A 19,725-nucleotide genomic window follows, 5' to 3' on the forward strand; every position below is an offset into this window, starting at 1 on the left:
CTGATACAAGGTGTGAAGGAACAAGGGGTGGCTGTGGGCATGCACTTGCTGCCGCTGCCAGTGTTTATCTGCATGGCAGCAGGGCATTTGGGCGTTGCCAGGAAGGCGTTTTTATGTAGATTCCTCCTCTTTCAGCACTGCATTGTGGTGCAAGCAAAAGAAGCAAATCCTGTCTGGCTTCCTCTCCGGCCTTTATTCACCTCCCGTGTAGCTGTGAGTGTGTGAGCCTGCAGGGCCCCATGGAATTGCCTAGAAGTAGGCTGAATCGCTGCAAGGGCTGAACAGCAGTATCGGGCAGGCTCGGGCAACGCGCGGCCCGTTCGGGTTATCGCTTCTCTGCCTTTTGGCTAAGATCAAGTGTAGTACTTTAGGGTATTGCCTTGTTTCTTGGTCAGGAGGTGCCCTGGTACCCTTTTCCTTGGCCTGGGGGGATCGTTTCTCTTAGGAGAGACTTCACCCCTCTGTTGCTATTGGGGAGGAGGATTAGTCCAGGGCAACGGGGAGCGATCACTTGCCTGGCATTTAGGTGCTGAAGGTATTATCTTTGGATTTCGTTTGGATTTCGTTGGATTTTCGTTGGATCGTTGGCTTCTATTGCGGCAGGATGGAGGAAATTCCTGACTACATGCGGACTCGGAATGCGGTTCGCTTCTCTATGGAGGAATCTGGAGGACAAGGCAAGGACTTGGAATTCCTAACTAAGGTACTGTTGCTTGGTCTTTTCCAGTTGGAGAGACAATGGATTTTGTCTGTAATGGACTATCCAAGAAGAGGATGTTTCGACGTCACCTTTCATACGGAGGACATTTATTTGAAATTTCTGGACACTTTGAAGGAGAAGAAGCAGGATCCAAGACTGGTTGGTGTGACAGTAACACCACACTTTGTTCCAAGTAAAAAGTTGGTGATTGTCAAAATGTTTTCACCTTATGTAAATAAGGATGACATTATGTGGTTTCTCACTAAGTTCTGTGAGGAAGTGGTGGAGAAGGGTAAGGTCTTTAATCCGTTTGGATTCTGGACAGGTAAATGGAAATTCCTGTGTAAGTTTAAGGCAGTTGGAGAGGCTGGAAACTTATTGCTTCCTCCAGCACGCTTTAAAATTGGCAGTGCAAGTGGGAATCTGTATTTCTTTGGAATGGGGATTTTTTGCCACAATTGTAAAGAGTATGGGCATGAGAAGGAGAATTGTGGAAAAATAATTTGTACAAAATGTTTTAAGGAAGGTCATAAGTATAATGATTGTGAGAAGGGCAAAGTGTGTAACATGTGTAGAGAAGAAGGGCATGTGTTTAAAAATTGTCCAAAAAAAAGTATAAGTGAAGCAAAGGAGGAGAGTAAGAAGACAGTTAAAAGAAAGGAAGTGATAGTTAACAGAAAGGAAGAGAAAGTTACCCCACAAAAAGAGGATAAGCCACAGAAAAAGGGAGGAGCGGGGAAAAGTGTTGAAGTTGAAAAAAGTGATGAAACAAAAAGGAGAAAAATTGTGGAACAAAATGTAGTTTCAGATGAAGATAGAGCAGAAAGAGACAAACTAGTAAAAGACGTGGAGGGATTAAGAGATAAAATTAATTTTGAGAAGGTTCGGAGGCGGGTACGAACCTGTTTGAGAGGGAGTGTACCGGATTTTCTGGAGAGATATGAAGTGCCAACCTGGTTGGCATGTATTGTAAATTTGGAATGGGACGGTCAAGATCTTCGAGAACATCTTGTGGATATGCTTGGTGTAATCGCTTTAAAAAAAAAAAAAAAAAAAATCTGTTCTTATCAGTTTAATATCTGATACGTCCCCTATCTGGGGACCATATATTAAATGGATTTTTAGAACAGGGAGATGGAAATAGAGCTTGCTCTGTCCACTCCACGCATTGACCTGGTATTGCAGTATTTCCAGGACCGGTGCACCCTTTCCTTATGTGTTGACTAAAATCAGATTCCAAAAGTGTTTTTTGTGTTTGCCATTGTTTCTGTCTTTCTGAAGGGATCTCCCCTTTTAATCCCATTATTTCAACACCTGTTGGACAATGCATGAGTGATAATGAGCTAATTGATTAAATGCAATTAATGAATACATTGCCACCTCTTGTTTTGTGTCGTCTGTGTGTCTGTGTTTCCGGCATTTCACATTGGAACAGCTCATTCACCTTCCTTGTCTTCTCTCCGCCCTCCCTTTTAGGTAAGTTAAAGAGCTGCACCTGAGCCAGCCACTGATTGATGCAGCACCACAGTCAAATAGTGGAGTGGAGTAGGGGAACAGCAAACAGCCATTAAAGCCGCCCGCCCGCCCGCCACAATGGACCTACCTGTGTACACTAGATGGATGTGATGGAATGTACTGTCGTCCCTACATTTCAAGAAGGAGTAAGAATTACAGTTGCAACAAAGCCTTGCTTGCCTACAAAGAGAGCAGCAATTTGGATTTGTTACTATGTTACCTAGAAGAATAACAAACTGTGCAAGGATGGAGGTTGTAGGAGCAAGGAGAAGTTGTCTGTAAAGTTGGTGGATGCTTATTTTCCATTTTGCAGTCCCTTGTCTCCCTCTTGTGGCCTCCTGGAGGCAACTAGCTGTGCAAAAAAAGACAGCCTGGCGGCCGGCTGTTGCAGTGTTGCCCTCTCAGGCAACACTGAGTGACTGACTGAGCCGTACCGTCTTATATAAAGTTCAGACGGAACTTTGCACGTGTCATAGTGGAGCCCTGAGGAGCCAGAGCCAGCTTTCTGACATCATAATGGGGCCTCAGAGATAAAAGCCTGGGCCCAGGCAGTGTTGGTCAGTGCTGCTCAGCAGGCAGCACTGGACTGGACTGGATTACAGCTGATACAAGGTGTGAAGGAACAAGGGGTGGCTGTGGGCATGCACTTGCTGCCGCTGCCAGTGTTTATCTGCATGGCAGCAGGGCATTTGGGCGTTGCCAGGAAGGCGTTTTTATGTAGATTCCTCCTCTTTCAGCACTGCATTGTGGTGCAAGCAAAAGAAGCAAATCCTGTCTGGCTTCCTCTCCGGCCTTTATTCACCTCCCGTGTAGCTGTGAGTGTGTGAGCCTGCAGGGCCCCATGGAATTGCCTAGAAGTAGGCTGAATCGCTGCAAGGGCTGAACAGCAGTATCGGGCAGGCTCGGGCAACGCGCGGCCCGTTCGGGTTATCGCTTCTCTGCCTTTTGGCTAAGATCAAGTGTAGTATCTGTTCTTATCAGTTTAATATCTGATACGTCCCCTATCTGGGGACCATATATTAAATGGATTTTTAGAACAGGGAGATGGAAATAGAGCTTGCTCTGTCCACTCCACGCATTGACCTGGTATTGCAGTATTTCCAGGACCGGTGCACCCTTTCCTTATGTGTTGACTAAAATCAGATTCCAAAAGTGTTTTTTGTGTTTGCCATTGTTTCTGTCTTTCTGAAGGGATCTCCACTTTTAATCCCATTATTTCAACACCTGTTGGACAATGCATGAGTGATAATGAGCTAATTGATTAAATGCAATTAATGAATACATTGCCACCTCTTGTTTTGTGTCGTCTGTGTGTCTGTGTTTCCGGCATTTCACATTGGAACAGCTCATTCACCTTCCTTGTCTTCTTTCCGCCCTCCCTTTTAGGTAAGTTAAAGAGCTGCACCTGAGCCAGCCACTGATTGATGCAGCACCACAGTCAAATAGTGGAGTGGAGTAGGGGAACAGCAAACAGCCATTAAAGCCGCCCGCCCGCCCGCCACAATGGACCTACCTGTGTACACTAGATGGATGTGATGGAATGTACTGTCGTCCCTACATTTCAAGAAGGAGTAAGAATTGCAGTTGCAACAAAGCCTTGCTTGCCTACAAAGAGAGCAGCAATTTGGATTTGTTACTATGTTACCTAGAAGAATAACAAACTGTGCAAGGATGGAGGTTGTAGGAGCAAGGAGAAGTTGTCTGTAAAGTTGGTGGATGCTTATTTTCCATTTTGCAGTCCCTTGTCTCCCTCTTGTGGCCTCCTGGAGGCAACTAGCTGTGCAAAAAAAGACAGCCTGGCGGCCGGCTGTTGCAGTTTTGCCCTCTCAGGCAACACTGAGTGACTGACTGAGCCGCACCGTCTTATATAAAGTTCAGACGGAACTTTGCACGTGTCATAGTGGAGCCCTGAGGAGCCAGAGCCAGCTTTCTGACATCATAATGGGGCCTCAGAGATAAAAGCCTGGGCCCAGGCAGTGTTGGTCAGTGCTCCTCAGCAGGCAGCACTGGACTGGACTGGATTACAGCTGATACAAGGTGTGAAGGAACAAGGGGTGGCTGTGGGCATGCACTTGCTGCCGCTGCCAGTGTTTATCTGCATGGCAGCAGGGCATTTGGGCGTTGCCAGGAAGGCGTTTTTATGTAGATTCCTCCTCTTTCAGCACTGCATTGTGGTGCAAGCAAAAGAAGCAAATCCTGTCTGGCTTCCTCTCCGGCCTTTATTCACCTCCCGTGTAGCTGTGAGTGTGTGAGCCTGCAGGGCCCCATGGAATTGCCTAGAAGTAGGCTGAATCGCTGCAAGGGCTGAACAGCAGTATCGGGCAGGCTCGGGCAACGCGCGGCCCGTTCGGGTTATCGCTTCTCGGCCTTTTGGCTAAGATCAAGTGTAGTATCTGTTCTTATCAGTTTAATATCTGATACGTCCCCTATCTGGGGACCATATATTAAATGGATTTTTAGAACAGGGAGATGGAAATAGAGCTTGCTCTGTCCACTCCACGCATTGACCTGGTATTGCAGTATTTCCAGGACCGGTGCACCCTTTCCTTATGTGTTGACTAAAATCAGATTCCAAAAGTGTTTTTTGTGTTTGCCATTGTTTCTGTCTTTCTGAAGGGATCTCCCCTTTTAATCCCATTATTTCAACACCTGTTGGACAATGCATGAGTGATAATGAGCTAATTGATTAAATGCAATTAATGAATACATTGCCACCTCTTGTTTTGTGTCGTCTGTGTGTCTGTGTTTCCGGCATTTCACATTGGAACAGCTCATTCACCTTCCTTGTCTTCTTTCCGCCCTCCCTTTTAGGTAAGTTAAAGAGCTGCACCTGAGCCAGCCACTGATTGATGCAGCACCACAGTCAAATAGTGGAGTGGAGTAGGGGAACAGCAAACAGCCATTAAAGCCGCCCGCCCGCCCGCCACAATGGACCTACCTGTGTACACTAGATGGATGTGATGGAATGTACTGTCGTCCCTACATTTCAAGAAGGAGTAAGAATTGCAGTTGCAACAAAGCCTTGCTTGCCTACAAAGAGAGCAGCAATTTGGATTTGTTACTATGTTACCTAGAAGAATAACAAACTGTGCAAGGATGGAGGTTGTAGGAGCAAGGAGAAGTTGTCTGTAAAGTTGGTGGATGCTTATTTTCCATTTTGCAGTCCCTTGTCTCCCTCTTGTGGCCTCCTGGAGGCAACTAGCTGTGCAAAAAAAGACAGCCTGGCGGCCGGCTGTTGCAGTGTTGCCCTCTCAGGCAACACTGAGTGACTGACTGAGCCGCACCGTCTTATATAAAGTTCAGACGGAACTTTGCACGTGTCATAGTGGAGCCCTGAGGAGCCAGAGCCAGCTTTCTGACATCATAATGGGGCCTCAGAGATAAAAGCCTGGGCCCAGGCAGTGTTGGTCAGTGCTGCTCAGCAGGCAGCACTGGACTGGACTGGATTACAGCTGATACAAGGTGTGAAGGAACAAGGGGTGGCTGTGGGCATGCGCTTGCTGCCGCTGCCAGTGTTTATCTGCATGGCAGCAGGGCATTTGGGCGTTGCCAGGAAGGCATTTTTATGTAGATTCCTCCTCTTTCAGCACTGCATTGTGGTGCAAGCAAAAGAAGCAAATCCTGTCTGGCTTCCTCTCCGGCCTTTATTCACCTCCCGTGTAGCTGTGAGTGTGTGAGCCTGCAGGGCCCCATGGAATTGCCTAGAAGTAGGCTGAATCGCTGCAAGGGCTGAACAGCAGTATCGGGCAGGCTCGGGCAACGCGCGGCCCGTTCGGGTTATCGCTTCTCGGCCTTTTGGCTAAGATCAAGTGTAGTATCTGTTCTTATCAGTTTAATATCTGATACGTCCCCTATCTGGGGACCATATATTAAATGGATTTTTAGAACAGGGAGATGGAAATAGAGCTTGCTCTGTCCACTCCACGCATTGACCTGGTATTGCAGTATTTCCAGGACCGGTGCACCCTTTCCTTATGTGTTGACTAAAATCAGATTCCAAAAGTGTTTTTTGTGTTTGCCATTGTTTCTGTCTTTCTGAAGGGATCTCCCCTTTTAATCCCATTATTTCAACACCTGTTGGACAATGCATGAGTGATAATGAGCTAATTGATTAAATGCAATTAATGAATACATTGCCACCTCTTGTTTTGTGTCGTCTGTGTGTCTGTGTTTCCGGCATTTCACATTGGAACAGCTCATTCACCTTCCTTGTCTTCTCTCCGCCCTCCCTTTTAGGTAAGTTAAAGAGCTGCACCTGAGACAGCCACTGATTGATGCAGCACCACAGTCAAATAGTGGAGTGGAGTAGGGGAACAGCAAACAGCCATTAAAGCCGCCCGCCCGCCCGCCACAATGGACCTACCTGTGTACACTAGATGGATGTGATGGAATGTACTGTCGTCCCTACATTTCAAGAAGGAGTAAGAATTGCAGTTCTAACAAAGCCTTGCTTGCCTACAAAGAGAGCAGCAATTTGGATTTGTTACTATGTTACCTAGAAGAATAACAAACTGTGCAAGGATGGAGGTTGTAGGAGCAAGGAGAAGTTGTCTTGACCTGCCTAAGTAGAGTCGTGTGTTAACCTTAGACCATACTATCCCACCACCCCCACTCTAGTAAAGACACATGACACCGAGGTTGGATGTGAAATGGCCACAGCAGCCGTTTATTAATTTCACAGTTTTATAAAAACAATTTAAATCCGAAACATTCGGATAACTAGTTAGGAATCCACCAGAGAATTCCTCCTAATAATTCACATGACCCAACATGGGTCAGAATCGTAAATAACAATTTAACGTTAACATTAACCCGAGCAGAGGAAGTCCTTGAAGCCCCTTCAGATATTCCTTTTTTAAGAACATACCGAAATTAGCCATCTGCAAACCACCAATTACCTCCAGCCGTAAACCAGCTCGGAAGCACCGTTCACCTCTGCAGATGGCTCCAACCACTAGAAGTCCACTTCAAGGGGATAACACCCGATGAAGCCCTCAAGTGATATACCGACCACTAGAAGTCCACTTCAAAGGGATAACACCCGATGAAGCCTTCAAGTGATATACCTTCTACCAGAAGACCACTTCAAATGGATAACACCCGATGAAGTCTTCAACCATGTACCTTTTTTGGGGGACGCATAACCCCGATGCGACCCCCCCACCATTTTGTACTGACTGGCCTCAAGGACTCCCCCCGCCACAGCGAAACAGGCCTTGACCACCTTAAGCCTGTGAGTTCCTCCACACCACCACCGCCCTTTCTATGCCTTCTGCTATCGCCAAGCTTCAAAGATCAATGCCAACCTCGGTCAGATGAACCCCGTCACTCCTCCAGAAATTCCCCACCCCTGACTCCAAATCCCTATGCCTCACGCAAATGCCCCCATTTTTTGCCACAAAACGGGACACCGCCCGATTAACTTTAATGCGAGCCTTATTGACTCTCTCCACAGATCTAGCTAACCGCCAATTCTTTCTTGGGACTATGTCCGACCACACTATCACCAACTTGGGATAAGATACCCACAAACACAACATATCATGTTTGATATCCCGCACCAACTCACGAAAGGGGTGGACTCCTAAGTCATTCCCACCCACGTGCAACACTAAGACCTCCGGAACCCTATCAAGCCGCGCATATGTCTGGAATTCCGCCAACACCCTGCTCCACGACATACCTCTAAAACCCAGCCAATGCACAACCGCATCCTGTCGCGGAATGCGCAACTGGCGACCATCCGGGCGGACGTCCGCCCTCAAAGCCCCCCAGTGCACGTAAGAATGACCCATCAACCACACCAAACACGGAGGCGAATCTGAAACGGAAAAAACAATTAGGCACCACCATATAACATTTGTAAAGCGTTAACAACAAAAATCATAACATATGGGGGCGGACATAGGACTTAAACCTGTTAGACTCCCAACGACCAATACGCCTCACCCCCTCATCATCCAACCCCCAGCGCCCCGCTTCTGTTGCTGCGCCAATCCTGAAGGAATGAGATGAATATGAGCCTACCGCAACACCAACCGCCGTCAAACATTTTTTAAATACAGCTCCAAACTGAAACCTGGACAAAAACGACCCGTCCACATGACGTAACAAAGGCAAATCTGGAGACCCCCTGTTTGGCGTAAAACCCCGCATGCACTCTAATGGGCACATAACCGACCCCGGGAGGGCGAACAAAACTATCAGTTTACCCTTCCCTACTTGGTCAGTTTTTGACCGACGCAACCATACCTCCAGCCGATCTGCGAATAGGCTCACCTCCCCAGATCTCAGCCCCCCTGCCTGTTTGGTACTTGGCGACACCAACTCACGTATTCTAAATGCTCCAAAGAACGCTAACGAAATAGCCAACCGAAACAAATCCATTTCGTCTGAAGAACGACAGACCGATGCTAATGAACCGCCCAACGAGCTAAGCAAAGCAAACGACACAGGCCTTCTACTATCCGCCTCCACCCTACCTCGGCGCAACCCCTTCAAAGCCTGCGATACCAGAAATTCCTTCGATACATCCTGAAAGCTCCGCAACTTAAACCCAAACGCCACCGCAGATATGAACCGGTTCACCTTCGCCACTGAAAACCCCGCCTCCCAGGCGTCCCCTAACCAGTACAAAAGTGCCACCAACCTGTCTCTATCCGTATTGACGTCACCCAACTCTCTTACCCACTCATCCCACTGCCTCCAACAAGCAGCATAAGCACTCCACGTCGTGCGCGCCAAAGACCTTTGTAACAGCTGTTCTACGGGACCGATACCAGATCCCAAAGATGCTCCGGACAAGCCAAACTGAGACGTTCCGCTCCCGGTGCCAATTGCCGAAACCGGTCCCACTGCGAGCGAGAAAGAGCATCAGCGATACAATTCCGTACACCCGGGACATGCACCGCCACCACCCACGCGTTCAACGACAAACACACCAACACTAAATGTCGCAACAATTGAACTACCGGAGGAGAGGACGCCGTGATGTTATTAATGGCAAGCACCACCCCCATGTTGTCGCAGTAAAAACGGACCTTCTTATCCCTGAGCCTGTCCCCCCAAATGGTAGCCGCCACCACGATGGGAAACAGCTCGAGCAGGGCCAGATTCCGCGTGAGTCCACTGGACACCCAGCTAGCCGGCCATTGACCTGCGCACCACGGACCTCCCCCGTAAGCTCCAAAACCGCCCGCCCCAGCCGCATCCGTAAAAATATTCAAATCACTCGTATCCTGCGCTGGGGCCATCCATAGCGAGCGACCATTGTACTGGCCCAAGAAGTCATCCCAAACCTGAAGATCAGCTCGGTGCTCCTCCTTGAGCCGCACAAAATGATGCGGCGCACGCACTCCCGCCGTTGCCGCCGCCAACCTCCTACCAAACACCCTCCCCATCGGCATAATCCGGCAGGCGAAATTCAACTTCCCCAGCAGCGACTGAAGCTCCCGCAGCGTCATTTTCTTCATTCTACAAGCCCGCCGAACCTCCAGCCTCAAAGCACCCAACTTATCCGCCGGGAGACGACACTCCATTGCCACCGAGTCTATTTCGATTCCCAAAAAACAAATCTTCGATACCGGGCCCTCCGTTTTTTCTGGCGCCAAAGGAATCCCAAAATCCCTCGCCACCTTCTGTAGTGCATGAAGCAAATTCCCGCAAACCGGCGAACCCCCCGGGCCAACGCACAAAAAATCATCTAAGTAATGGATCAACGAGTCGACCCCGGATACTCCCCTCGTTACCCACTCCACGAAGCTACTAAACGCCTCGAAGTATGCACAAGAAAGGGAACACCCCATCGGAAGGCACCGATCCACGTAAAAAGCCCCATTCCAAAAACAACCCAACAGCCGTTGGCTTTCTGGATGAACTGGCAACAACCTGAACGCCGCCTCGATGTCGGTTTTTGCTAGCAGCGCCCCTGGACCCGCAGCCCGCACTAACCCCACCGCCTTATCGAATGAGGTATAAACTACGGAGCACAACTCGTGATCAATCCCGTCATTTACCGACGAACCCTTGGGATACGATAAATGTTGAATCCAACTAAATTTTCCGGGCTCGCGTTTAGGGACAATACCCAACGGGGACACAACTAAATCTTTTACCGGCGACTCAACAAACGGCCCCGACATGCGGCCCAACGAAACTTCTTTTAACAACTTTTCCGACACGACTTTTGCATGCAAGTAAGCCGATTTTAAATTCCTCCGCGTAACCGGAACCTCATAAGGAGGCGGAGGAATAACAAAACCAACACGAAACCCTTCGTAAAGCAACTTAGCCGCCGCCCTATCCGGATACTCATTTAGATAAGGGGCCATCTTTTCCACCCTCACCGGCGACACCCCCTTGACCAGCCGCGGCGGGCTGGTTCCCTGACCTCTTTTTCCGCAGACATTTTGCCGCCCCGTGTGATGCACCATTACACTCGGAACACACGTGCTTGAACTTGCACGTGGCCCCGAACTTGCACTGACCTTCATTAAATTGCCAGCAAAACCCCGCCTTTCCCCCGCCGCTTTGTCCAACCTGACTAGACTGGCCTCCCTGGCCGGCGCTCCCGGGAAAGGACTGCCTAACCGGAGCCGTAACCCGTAACCAGAGAGCAATATCCTTCTGGTCCCACCGAATCGCCGGCCGAACCGCCTTCCGCTGACGGAATTGCTCATCGTATCGCAGCCACGCCTGACCCCCATACGCCCTATGAGCCTCCCCAATGGCATCAAAATAACAAAACAACGCCGAACAATTTTCCGGCGCCTTTTCCCCTATCACACTAGCCAATATGGCGAACGCCTGCGACCAATTAACGAACGTCTGCGGGATAAGCCTATACCGCCGCCGTTCCTCCTCGTCCTTTTTACTCTCGTCCCGCTTGCTCTTATCCAAATTAAATTTAGCGAGCGGCAAGAGAGAAAAAATCTCAACATATTCATCCTTCCAGATCCGCTCGCGCACCTCCTGCTTTAAATGCGCCCCCAACGGACCTTCAAAACAAACGTACCCCTCCCCCCGAGCACGATCATCAATACGCACTCGATCGCCATCCTTTTGTGCCTCGGTCTGTACCGACACCGCGACCGCCTCTCTAACCGCCGTCACGGGCCGCGCCTGTAACGATCCCACGTCCCTGGGGCCTTCCCAAACTACCGCAGGGGACACTTCCGTGACTACCGGCGCCGCGGCCCTATCTAGGCGCCCAACCAGCTCCCGTAAGCAACCCACTAAGTCCGCCAGACCCGCTCCGTCGCGTCCGCCCGCGCCACTACCGGCCCCCGATGCAATGCTAGCAGCCCCCCCGCCGACACCCGACATAAAAATCGCTGGATAAGACAATGATGGAGTTATACACTCACCGGGCTGCACAGGCGCTGTGTTCCCGTCAGCCGGACCATCCTGACCTCGACGATACACGTCCAGTTCACCTTCCTCCAGCTCTTCTCTCGCCGACGACTGTCCATCCCAACGACATCTTCGGAACGGGGATGAAGACGCGCTGACCGATGGGCCGGCAACCTGCCGCCCGACCGCCGGGACCCAGACTTCCGACCGGACCTGTTGCCTCGACGTCGCTGCAGATCTAGGCGTCCGTCTAGACGATCCTGATGAAGCCTGCCCCCTGGCCGGAACATCACCAGGCGGGGCGGCCGTACCTTGTCCTCCAAATCTTCCATCTGATGGGGGAGGGGTGACAGGGAGCCCAGCCTGCGACTCCCTGCTTACCGCCGGACCCCGTCGCGGCCTGGGATTCCTGCCAGGACGCAGGGCCTGGGAAGGGGCGGTCCTCCCAGCTGCCTGGCCTGCAGCGTCCGGGATCGGGCTCCCTCTGCGACGCCGTGTCCGCGGGACTGCCTCCGGACTGAGGCGCTCTGGAGGTCGGGACCGCCGAGAGGGACGGGTCGACCCGGCCTGAGTCGCCGTCACCCCCGGCAACGCTCTCTGCCTGCTCTGCGCAGGAGCGGTTGTTGCCGACTCCCCCCCGCCGCCATAGCCATGCTTGTAAGGGGGCCGGGGGAGGGGAGCCTGTCCCCTGCAACAGACCCCGAACGCCGGGCCTGACGTGGCGAAACGGCGTCCGGGATCCTCGTTATTGCAGCCACGGTCTCCTCTAGCCATCCGGGACCGTGGTGCACAGCAGCGGCACACAGCCGCTCTAACATTAATGTCTCTGCCATGCTGAGAAGCGCGGGCAACGGGGAGCTTACTTTTTCCGTGTTACTCCTCCCGCTGCTTCCGGCTCAATGCCGAAAAACAGCGGGAAGCTCAGTAACGGCCCCCGTCCCCCTTAACTCCTCCCCGTCCCCCCTCCAACTCCCTCCAACTCTCCCTCACCTAATTAACCCTTTCCCTACCAGGACGGTCATGTCTTCTTCCCTTAAGCCCTGCAGGCTGCGTCCAGCCTCTTCTGTAAAGTTGGTGGATGCTTATTTTCCATTTTGCAGTCCCTTGTCTCCCTCTTGTGGCCTCCTGGAGGCAACTAGCTGTGCAAAAAAAGACAGCCTGGCGGCCGGCTGTTGCAGTGTTGCCCTCTCAGGCAACACTGAGTGACTGACTGAGCCGCACCGTCTTATATAAAGTTCAGACGGAACTTTGCACGTGTCATAGTGGAGCCCTGAGGAGCCAGAGCCAGCTTTCTGACATCATAATGGGGCCTCAGAGATAAAAGCCTGGGCCCAGACAGTGTTGGTCAGTGCTGCTCAGCAGGCAGCACTGGACTGGACTGGATTACAGCTGATACAAGGTGTGAAGGAACAAGGGGTGGCTGTGGGCATGCACTTGCTGCCGCTGCCAGTGTTTATCTGCATGGCAGCAGGGCATTTGGGCGTTGCCAGGAAGGCGTTTTTATGTAGATTCCTCCTCTTTCAGCACTGCATTGTGGTGCAAGCAAAAGAAGCAAATCCTGTCTGGCTTCCTCTCCGGCCTTTATTCACCTCCCGTGTAGCTGTGAGTGTGTGAGCCTGCAGGGCCCCATGGAATTGCCTAGAAGTAGGCTGAATCGCTGCAAGGGCTGAACAGCAGTATCGGGCAGGCTCGGGCAACGCGCGGCCCGTTCGGGTTATCGCTTCTCGGCCTTTTGGCTAAGATCAAGTGTAGAATCTGTTCTTATCAGTTTAATATCTGATACGTCCCCTATCTGGGGACCATATATTAAATGGATTTTTAGAACAGGGAGATGGAAATAGAGCTTGCTCTGTCCACTCCACGCATTGACCTGGTATTGCAGTATTTCCAGGACCGGTGCACCCTTTCCTTATGTGTTGACTAAAATCAGATTCCAAAAGTGTTTTTTGTGTTTGCCATTGTTTCTGTCTTTCTGAAGGGATCTCCCCTTTTAATCCCATTATTTCAACACCTGTTGGACAATGCATGAGTGATAATGAGCTAATTGATTAAATGCAATTAATGAATACATTGCCACCTCTTGTTTTGTGTCGTCTGTGTGTCTGTGTTTCCGGCATTTCACATTGGAACAGCTCATTCACCTTCCTTGTCTTCTCTCCGCCCTCCCTTTTAGGTAAGTTAAAGAGCTGCACCTGAGCCAGCCACTGATTGATGCAGCACCACAGTCAAATAGTGGAGTGGAGTAGGGGAAAAGCAAACAGCCATTAAAGCCGCCCGCCCGCCCGCCACAATGGACCTACCTGTGTACACTAGATGGATGTGATGGAATGTACTGTCGTCCCTACATTTCAAGAAGGAGTAAGAATTGCAGTTGCAACAAAGCCTTGCTTGCCTACAAAGAGAGCAGCAATTTGGATTTGTTACTATGTTACCTAGAAGAATAACAAACTGTGCAAGGATGGAGGTTGTAGGAGCAAGGAGAAGTTGTCTGTAAAGTTGGTGGATGCTTATTTTCCATTTTGCAGTCCCTTGTCTCCCTCTTGTGGCCTCCTGGAGGCAACTAGCTGTGCAAAAAAAGACAGCCTGGCGGCCGGCTGTTGCAGTGTTGCCCTCTCAGGCAACACTGAGTGACTGACTGAGCGCACCGTCTTATATAAAGTTCAGACGGAACTTTGCACGTGTCATAGTGGAGCCCTGAGGAGCCAGAGCCAGCTTTCTGACATCATAATGGGGCCTCAGAGATAAAAGCCTGGGCCCAGGCAGTGTTGGTCAGTGCTGCTCAGCAGGCAGCACTGGACTGGACTGGATTACAGCTGATACAAGGTGTGAAGGAACAAGGGGTGGCTGTGGGCATGCACTTGCTGCCGCTGCCAGTGTTTATCTGCATGGCAGCAGGGCATTTGGGCGTTGCCAGGAAGGCGTTTTTATGTAGATTCCTCCTCTTTCAGCACTGCATTGTGGTGCAAGCAAAAGAAGCAAATCCTGTCTGGCTTCCTCTCCGGCCTTTATTCACCTCCCGTGTAGCTGTGAGTGTGTGAGCCTGCAGGGCCCCATGGAATTGCCTAGAAGTAGGCTGAATCGCTGCAAGGGCTGAACAGCAGTATCGGGCAGGCTCGGGCAACGCGCGGCCCGTTCGGGTTATCGCTTCTCGGCCTTTTGGCTAAGATCAAGTGTAGTATCTGTTCTTATCAGTTTAATATCTGATACGTCCCCTATCTGGGGACCATATATTAAATGGATTTTTAGAACAGGGAGATGGAAATAGAGCTTGCTCTGTCCACTCCACGCATTGACCTGGTATTGCAGTATTTCCAGGACCGGTGCACCCTTTCCTTATGTGTTGACTAAAATCAGATTCCAAAAGTGTTTTTTGTGTTTGCCATTGTTTCTGTCTTTCTGAAGGGATCTCCCCTTTTAATCCCATTATTTCAACACCTGTTGGACAATGCATGAGTGATAATGAGCTAATTGATTAAATGCAATTAATGAATACATTGCCACCTCTTGTTTTGTGTCGTCTGTGTGTCTGTGTTTCCGGCATTTCACATTGGAACAGCTCATTCACCTTCCTTGTCTTCTCTCCGCCCTCCCTTTTAGGTAAGTTAAAGAGCTGCACCTGAGCCAGCCACTGATTGATGCAGCACCACAGTCAAATAGTGGAGTGGAGTAGGGGAACAGCAAACAGCCATTAAAGCCGCCCGCCCGCCCGCCCGCCACAATGGACCTACCTGTGTACACTAGATGGATGTGATGGAATGTACTGTCGTCCCTACATTTCAAGAAGGAGTACGAATTGCAGTTGCAACAAAGCCTTGCTTGCCTACAAAGAGAGCAGCAATTTGGATTTGTTACTATGTTACCTAGAAGAATAACAAACTGTGCAAGGATGGAGGTTGTAGGAGCAAGGAGAAGTTGTCTGTAAAGTTGGTGGATGCTTATTTTCCATTTTGCAGTCCCTTGTCTCCCTCTTGTGGCCTCCTGGAGGCAACTAGCTGTGCAAAAAAAGACAGCCTGGCGGCCGGCTGTTGCAGTGTTGCCCTCTCAGGCAACACTGAGTGACTGACTGAGCCGCACCGTCTTATATAAAGTTCAGACGGAACTTTGCACGTGTCATAGTGGAGCCCTGAGGAGCCAGAGCCAGCTTTCTGACATCATAATGGGGCCTCAGAGATAAAAGCCTGGGCCCAGGCAGTGTTGGTCAGTGCTGCTCAGCAGGCAGCACTGGACTGGACTGGATTACAGCTGATACAAGGTGTGAAGGAACAAGGGGTGGCTGTGGGCATGCACTTGCTGCCGCTGCCAGTGTTTATCTGCATGGCAGCAGGGCATTTGGGCGTTGCCAGGAAGGCGTTTTTATGTAGATTCCTCCTCTTTCAGCACTGCATTGTGGTGCAAGCAAAAGAAGCAAATCCTGTCTGGCTTCCTCTCCGGCCTTTATTCACCTCCCGTGTAGCTGTGAGTGTGTGAGCCTGCAGGGCCCCATGGAATTGCCTAGAAGTAGGCTGAATCGCTGCAAGGGCTGAACAGCAGTATCGGGCAGGCTCGGGCAACGCGCGGCCCGTTCGGGTTATCGCTTCTCGGCCTTTTGGCTAAGATCAAGTGTAGTATCTGTTCTTATCAGTTTAATATCTGATACGTCCCCTATCTGGGGACCATATATTAAATGGATTTTTAGAACAGGGAGATGGAAATAGAGCTTGCTCTGTCCACTCCACGCATTGACCTGGTATTGCAGTATTTCCAGGACCGGTGCACCCTTTCCTTATGTGTTGACTAAAATCAGATTCCAAAAGTGTTTTTTGTGTTTGCCATTGTTTCTGTCTTTCTGAAGGGATCTCCCCTTTTAATCCCATTATTTCAACACCTGTTGGACAATGCATGAGTGATAATGAGCTAATTGATTAAATGCAATTAATGAATACATTGCCACCTCTTGTTTTGTGTCGTCTGTGTGTCTGTGTTTCCGGCATTTCACATTGGAACAGCTCATTCACCTTCCTTGTCTTCTCTCCGCCCTCCCTTTTAGGTAAGTTAAAGAGCTGCACCTGAGCCAGCCACTGATTGATGCAGCACCACAGTCAAATAGTGGAGTGGAGTAGGGGAACAGCAAACAGCCATTAAAGCCGCCCGCCCGCCCGCCACAATGGACCTACCTGTGTACACTAGATGGATGTGATGGAATGTACTGTCGTCCCTACATTTCAAGAAGGAGTAAGAATTGCAGTTGCAACAAAGCCTTGCTTGCCTACAAAGAAAGCAGCAATTTGGATTTGTTACTATGTTACCTAGAAGAATAACAAACTGTGCAAGGATGGAGGTTGTAGGAGCAAGGAGAAGTTGTCTGTAAAGTTGGTGGATGCTTATTTTCCATTTTGCAGTCCCTTGTCTCCCTCTTGTGGCCTCCTGGAGGCAACTAGCTGTGCAAAAAAAGACAGCCTGGCGGCCGGCTGTTGCAGTGTTGCCCTCTCAGGCAACACTGAGTGACTGACTGAGCCGCACCGTCTTATATAAAGTTCAGACGGAACTTTGCACGTGTCATAGTGGAGCCCTGAGGAGCCAGAGCCAGCTTTCTGACATCATAATGGGGCCTCAGAGATAAAAGCCTGGGCCCAGGCAGTGTTGGTCAGTGCTGCTCAGCAGGCAGCACTGGACTGGACTGGATTACAGCTGATACAAGGTGTGAAGGAACAAGGGGTGGCTGTGGGCATGCACTTGCTGCCGCTGCCAGTGTTTATCTGCATGGCAGCAGGGCATTTGGGCGTTGCCAGGAAGGCGTTTTTATGTAGATTCCTCCTCTTTCAGCACTGCATTGTGGTGCAAGCAAAAGAAGCAAATCCTGTCTGGCTTCCTCTCCGGCCTTTATTCACCTCCCGTGTAGCTGTGAGTGTGTGAGCCTGCAGGGCCCCATGGAATTGCCTAGAAGTAGGCTGAATCGCTGCAAGGGCTGAACAGCAGTATCGGGCAGGCTCGGGCAACGCGCGGCCCGTTCGGGTTATCGCTTCTCGGCCTTTTGGCTAAGATCAAGTGTAGTATCTGTTCTTATCAGTTTAATATCTGATACGTCCCCTATCTGGGGACCATATATTAAATGGATTTTTAGAACAGGGAGATGGAAATAGAGCTTGCTCTGTCCACTCCACGCATTGACCTGGTATTGCAGTATTTCCAGGACCGGTGCACCCTTTCCTTATGTGTTGACTAAAATCAGATTCCAAAAGTGTTTTTTGTGTTTGCCATTGTTTCTGTCTTTCTGAAGGGATCTCCCCTTTTAATCCCATTATTTCAACACCTGTTGGACAATGCATGAGTGATAATGAGCTAATTGATTAAATGCAATTAATGAATACATTGCCACCTCTTGTTTTGTGTCGTCTGTGTGTCTGTGTTTCCGGCATTTCACATTGGAACAGCTCATTCACCTTCCTTGTCTTCTCTCCGCCCTCCCTTTTAGGTAAGTTAAAGAGCTGCACCTGAGCCAGCCACTGATTGATGCAGCACCACAGTCAAATAGTGGAGTGGAGTAGGGGAACAGCAAACAGCCATTAAAGCCGCCCGCCCGCCCGCCCGCCACAATGGACCTACCTGTGTACACTAGATGGATGTGATGGAATGTACTGTCGTCCCTACATTTCAAGAAGGAGTAAGAATTGCAGTTGCAACAAAGCCTTGCTTGCCTACAAAGAGAGCAGCAATTTGGATTTGTTACTATGTTACCTAGAAGAATAACAAACTGTGCAAGGATGGAGGTTGTAGGAGCAAGGAGAAGTTGTCTGTAAAGTTGGTGGATGCTTATTTTCCATTTTGCAGTCCCTTGTCTCCCTCTTGTGGCCTCCTGGAGGCAACTAGCTGTGCAAAAAAAGACAGCCTGGCGGCCGGCTGTTGCAGTGTTGCCCTCTCAGGCAACACTGAGTGACTGACTGAGCGCACCGTCTTATATAAAGTTCAGACGGAACTTTGCACGTGTCATAGTGGAGCCCTGAGGAGCCAGAGCCAGCTTTCTGACATCATAATGGGGCCTCAGAGATAAAAGCCTGGGCCCAGGCAGTGTTGGTCAGTGCTGCTCAGCAGGCAGCACTGGACTGGACTGGATTACAGCTGATACAAGGTGTGAAGGAACAAGGGGTGGCTGTGGGCATGCACTTGCTGCCGCTGCCAGTGTTTATCTGCATGGCAGCAGGGCATTTGGGCGTTGCCAGGAAGGCGTTTTTATGTAGATTCCTCCTCTTTCAGCACTGCATTGTGGTGCAAGCAAAAGAAGCAAATCCTGTCTGGCTTCCTCTCCGGCCTTTATTCACCTCCCGTGTAGCTGTGAGTGTGTGAGCCTGCAGGGCCCCATGGAATTGCCTAGAAGTAGGCTGAATCGCTGCAAGGGCTGAACAGCAGTATCGGGCAGGCTCGGGCAACGCGCGGCCCGTTCGGGTTATCGCTTCTCGGCCTTTTGGCTAAGATCAAGTGTAGTATCTGTTCTTATCAGTTTAATATCTGATACGTCCCCTATCTGGGGACCATATATTAAATGGATTTTTAGAACAGGGAGATGGAAATAGAGCTTGCTCTGTCCACTCCACGCATTGACCTGGTATTGCAGTATTTCCAGGACCGGTGCACCCTTTCCTTATGTGTTGACTAAAATCAGATTCCAAAAGTGTTTTTTGTGTTTGCCATTGTTTCTGTCTTTCTGAAGGGATCTCCCCTTTTAATCCCATTATTTCAACACCTGTTGGACAATGCATGAGTGATAATGAGCTAATTGATTAAATGCAATTAATGAATACATTGCCACCTCTTGTTTTGTGTCGTCTGTGTGTCTGTGTTTCCGGCATTTCACATTGGAACAGCTCATTCACCTTCCTTGTCTTCTCTCCGCCCTCCCTTTTAGGTAAGTTAAAGAGCTGCACCTGAGCCAGCCACTGATTGATGCAGCACCACAGTCAAATAGTGGAGTGGAGTAGGGGAACAGCAAACAGCCATTAAAGCCGCCCGCCCGCCCGCCACAATGGACCTACCTGTGTACACTAGATGGATGTGATGGAATGTACTGTCGTCCCTACATTTCAAGAAGGAGTAAGAATTGCAGTTGCAACAAAGCCTTGCTTGCCTACAAAGAGAGCAGCAATTTGGATTTGTTACTATGTTACCTAGAAGAATAACAAACTGTG

At 50.0% G+C, this 19,725-nt stretch overlaps 8 non-coding genes and 2 pseudogenes across 8 annotated transcripts; all 10 read left to right on the forward strand.

Annotated features, from left to right (window-relative positions):
- The first annotated feature begins 327 nt into the window (after window positions 1–327).
- On the forward strand, window positions 328–438 carry LOC142654747 (U2 spliceosomal RNA; annotated as a pseudogene).
- Window positions 439–1,729: 1,291 nt separating this feature from the next.
- On the forward strand, window positions 1,730–1,910 carry LOC142653844 (U2 spliceosomal RNA; annotated as a pseudogene).
- Window positions 1,911–3,144: 1,234 nt separating this feature from the next.
- Window positions 3,145–3,335, forward strand: LOC142653545 (U2 spliceosomal RNA). The gene has a single exon (XR_012848473.1). It is a non-coding gene; the product is annotated as a U2 spliceosomal RNA (small nuclear RNA).
- A 1,234-nt stretch (window positions 3,336–4,569) lies between these two features.
- On the forward strand, window positions 4,570–4,760 carry LOC142653141 (U2 spliceosomal RNA). The gene has a single exon (XR_012848082.1). It is a non-coding gene; the product is annotated as a U2 spliceosomal RNA (small nuclear RNA).
- Window positions 4,761–5,994: 1,234 nt separating this feature from the next.
- Window positions 5,995–6,185, forward strand: LOC142653142 (U2 spliceosomal RNA). The gene has a single exon (XR_012848083.1). It is a non-coding gene; the product is annotated as a U2 spliceosomal RNA (small nuclear RNA).
- Window positions 6,186–13,282: 7,097 nt separating this feature from the next.
- Window positions 13,283–13,473, forward strand: LOC142653650 (U2 spliceosomal RNA). Its single transcript, XR_012848574.1, has one exon. It is a non-coding gene; the product is annotated as a U2 spliceosomal RNA (small nuclear RNA).
- Window positions 13,474–14,706: 1,233 nt separating this feature from the next.
- LOC142653143 (U2 spliceosomal RNA) lies at window positions 14,707–14,897 on the forward strand. Its single transcript, XR_012848084.1, has one exon. It is a non-coding gene; the product is annotated as a U2 spliceosomal RNA (small nuclear RNA).
- Window positions 14,898–16,135: 1,238 nt separating this feature from the next.
- On the forward strand, window positions 16,136–16,326 carry LOC142653144 (U2 spliceosomal RNA). Its single transcript, XR_012848085.1, has one exon. It is a non-coding gene; the product is annotated as a U2 spliceosomal RNA (small nuclear RNA).
- A 1,234-nt stretch (window positions 16,327–17,560) lies between these two features.
- On the forward strand, window positions 17,561–17,751 carry LOC142653146 (U2 spliceosomal RNA). Its single transcript, XR_012848086.1, has one exon. It is a non-coding gene; the product is annotated as a U2 spliceosomal RNA (small nuclear RNA).
- A 1,237-nt stretch (window positions 17,752–18,988) lies between these two features.
- LOC142653147 (U2 spliceosomal RNA) lies at window positions 18,989–19,179 on the forward strand. The gene has a single exon (XR_012848087.1). It is a non-coding gene; the product is annotated as a U2 spliceosomal RNA (small nuclear RNA).
- The last annotated feature ends 546 nt before the right edge of the window (window positions 19,180–19,725 follow it).

Source organism: Rhinoderma darwinii, chromosome 5 (assembly GCF_050947455.1).
Source record: "Rhinoderma darwinii isolate aRhiDar2 chromosome 5, aRhiDar2.hap1, whole genome shotgun sequence".
In the NCBI taxonomy this organism is placed as follows: domain Eukaryota; kingdom Metazoa; phylum Chordata; class Amphibia; order Anura; family Rhinodermatidae; genus Rhinoderma; species Rhinoderma darwinii.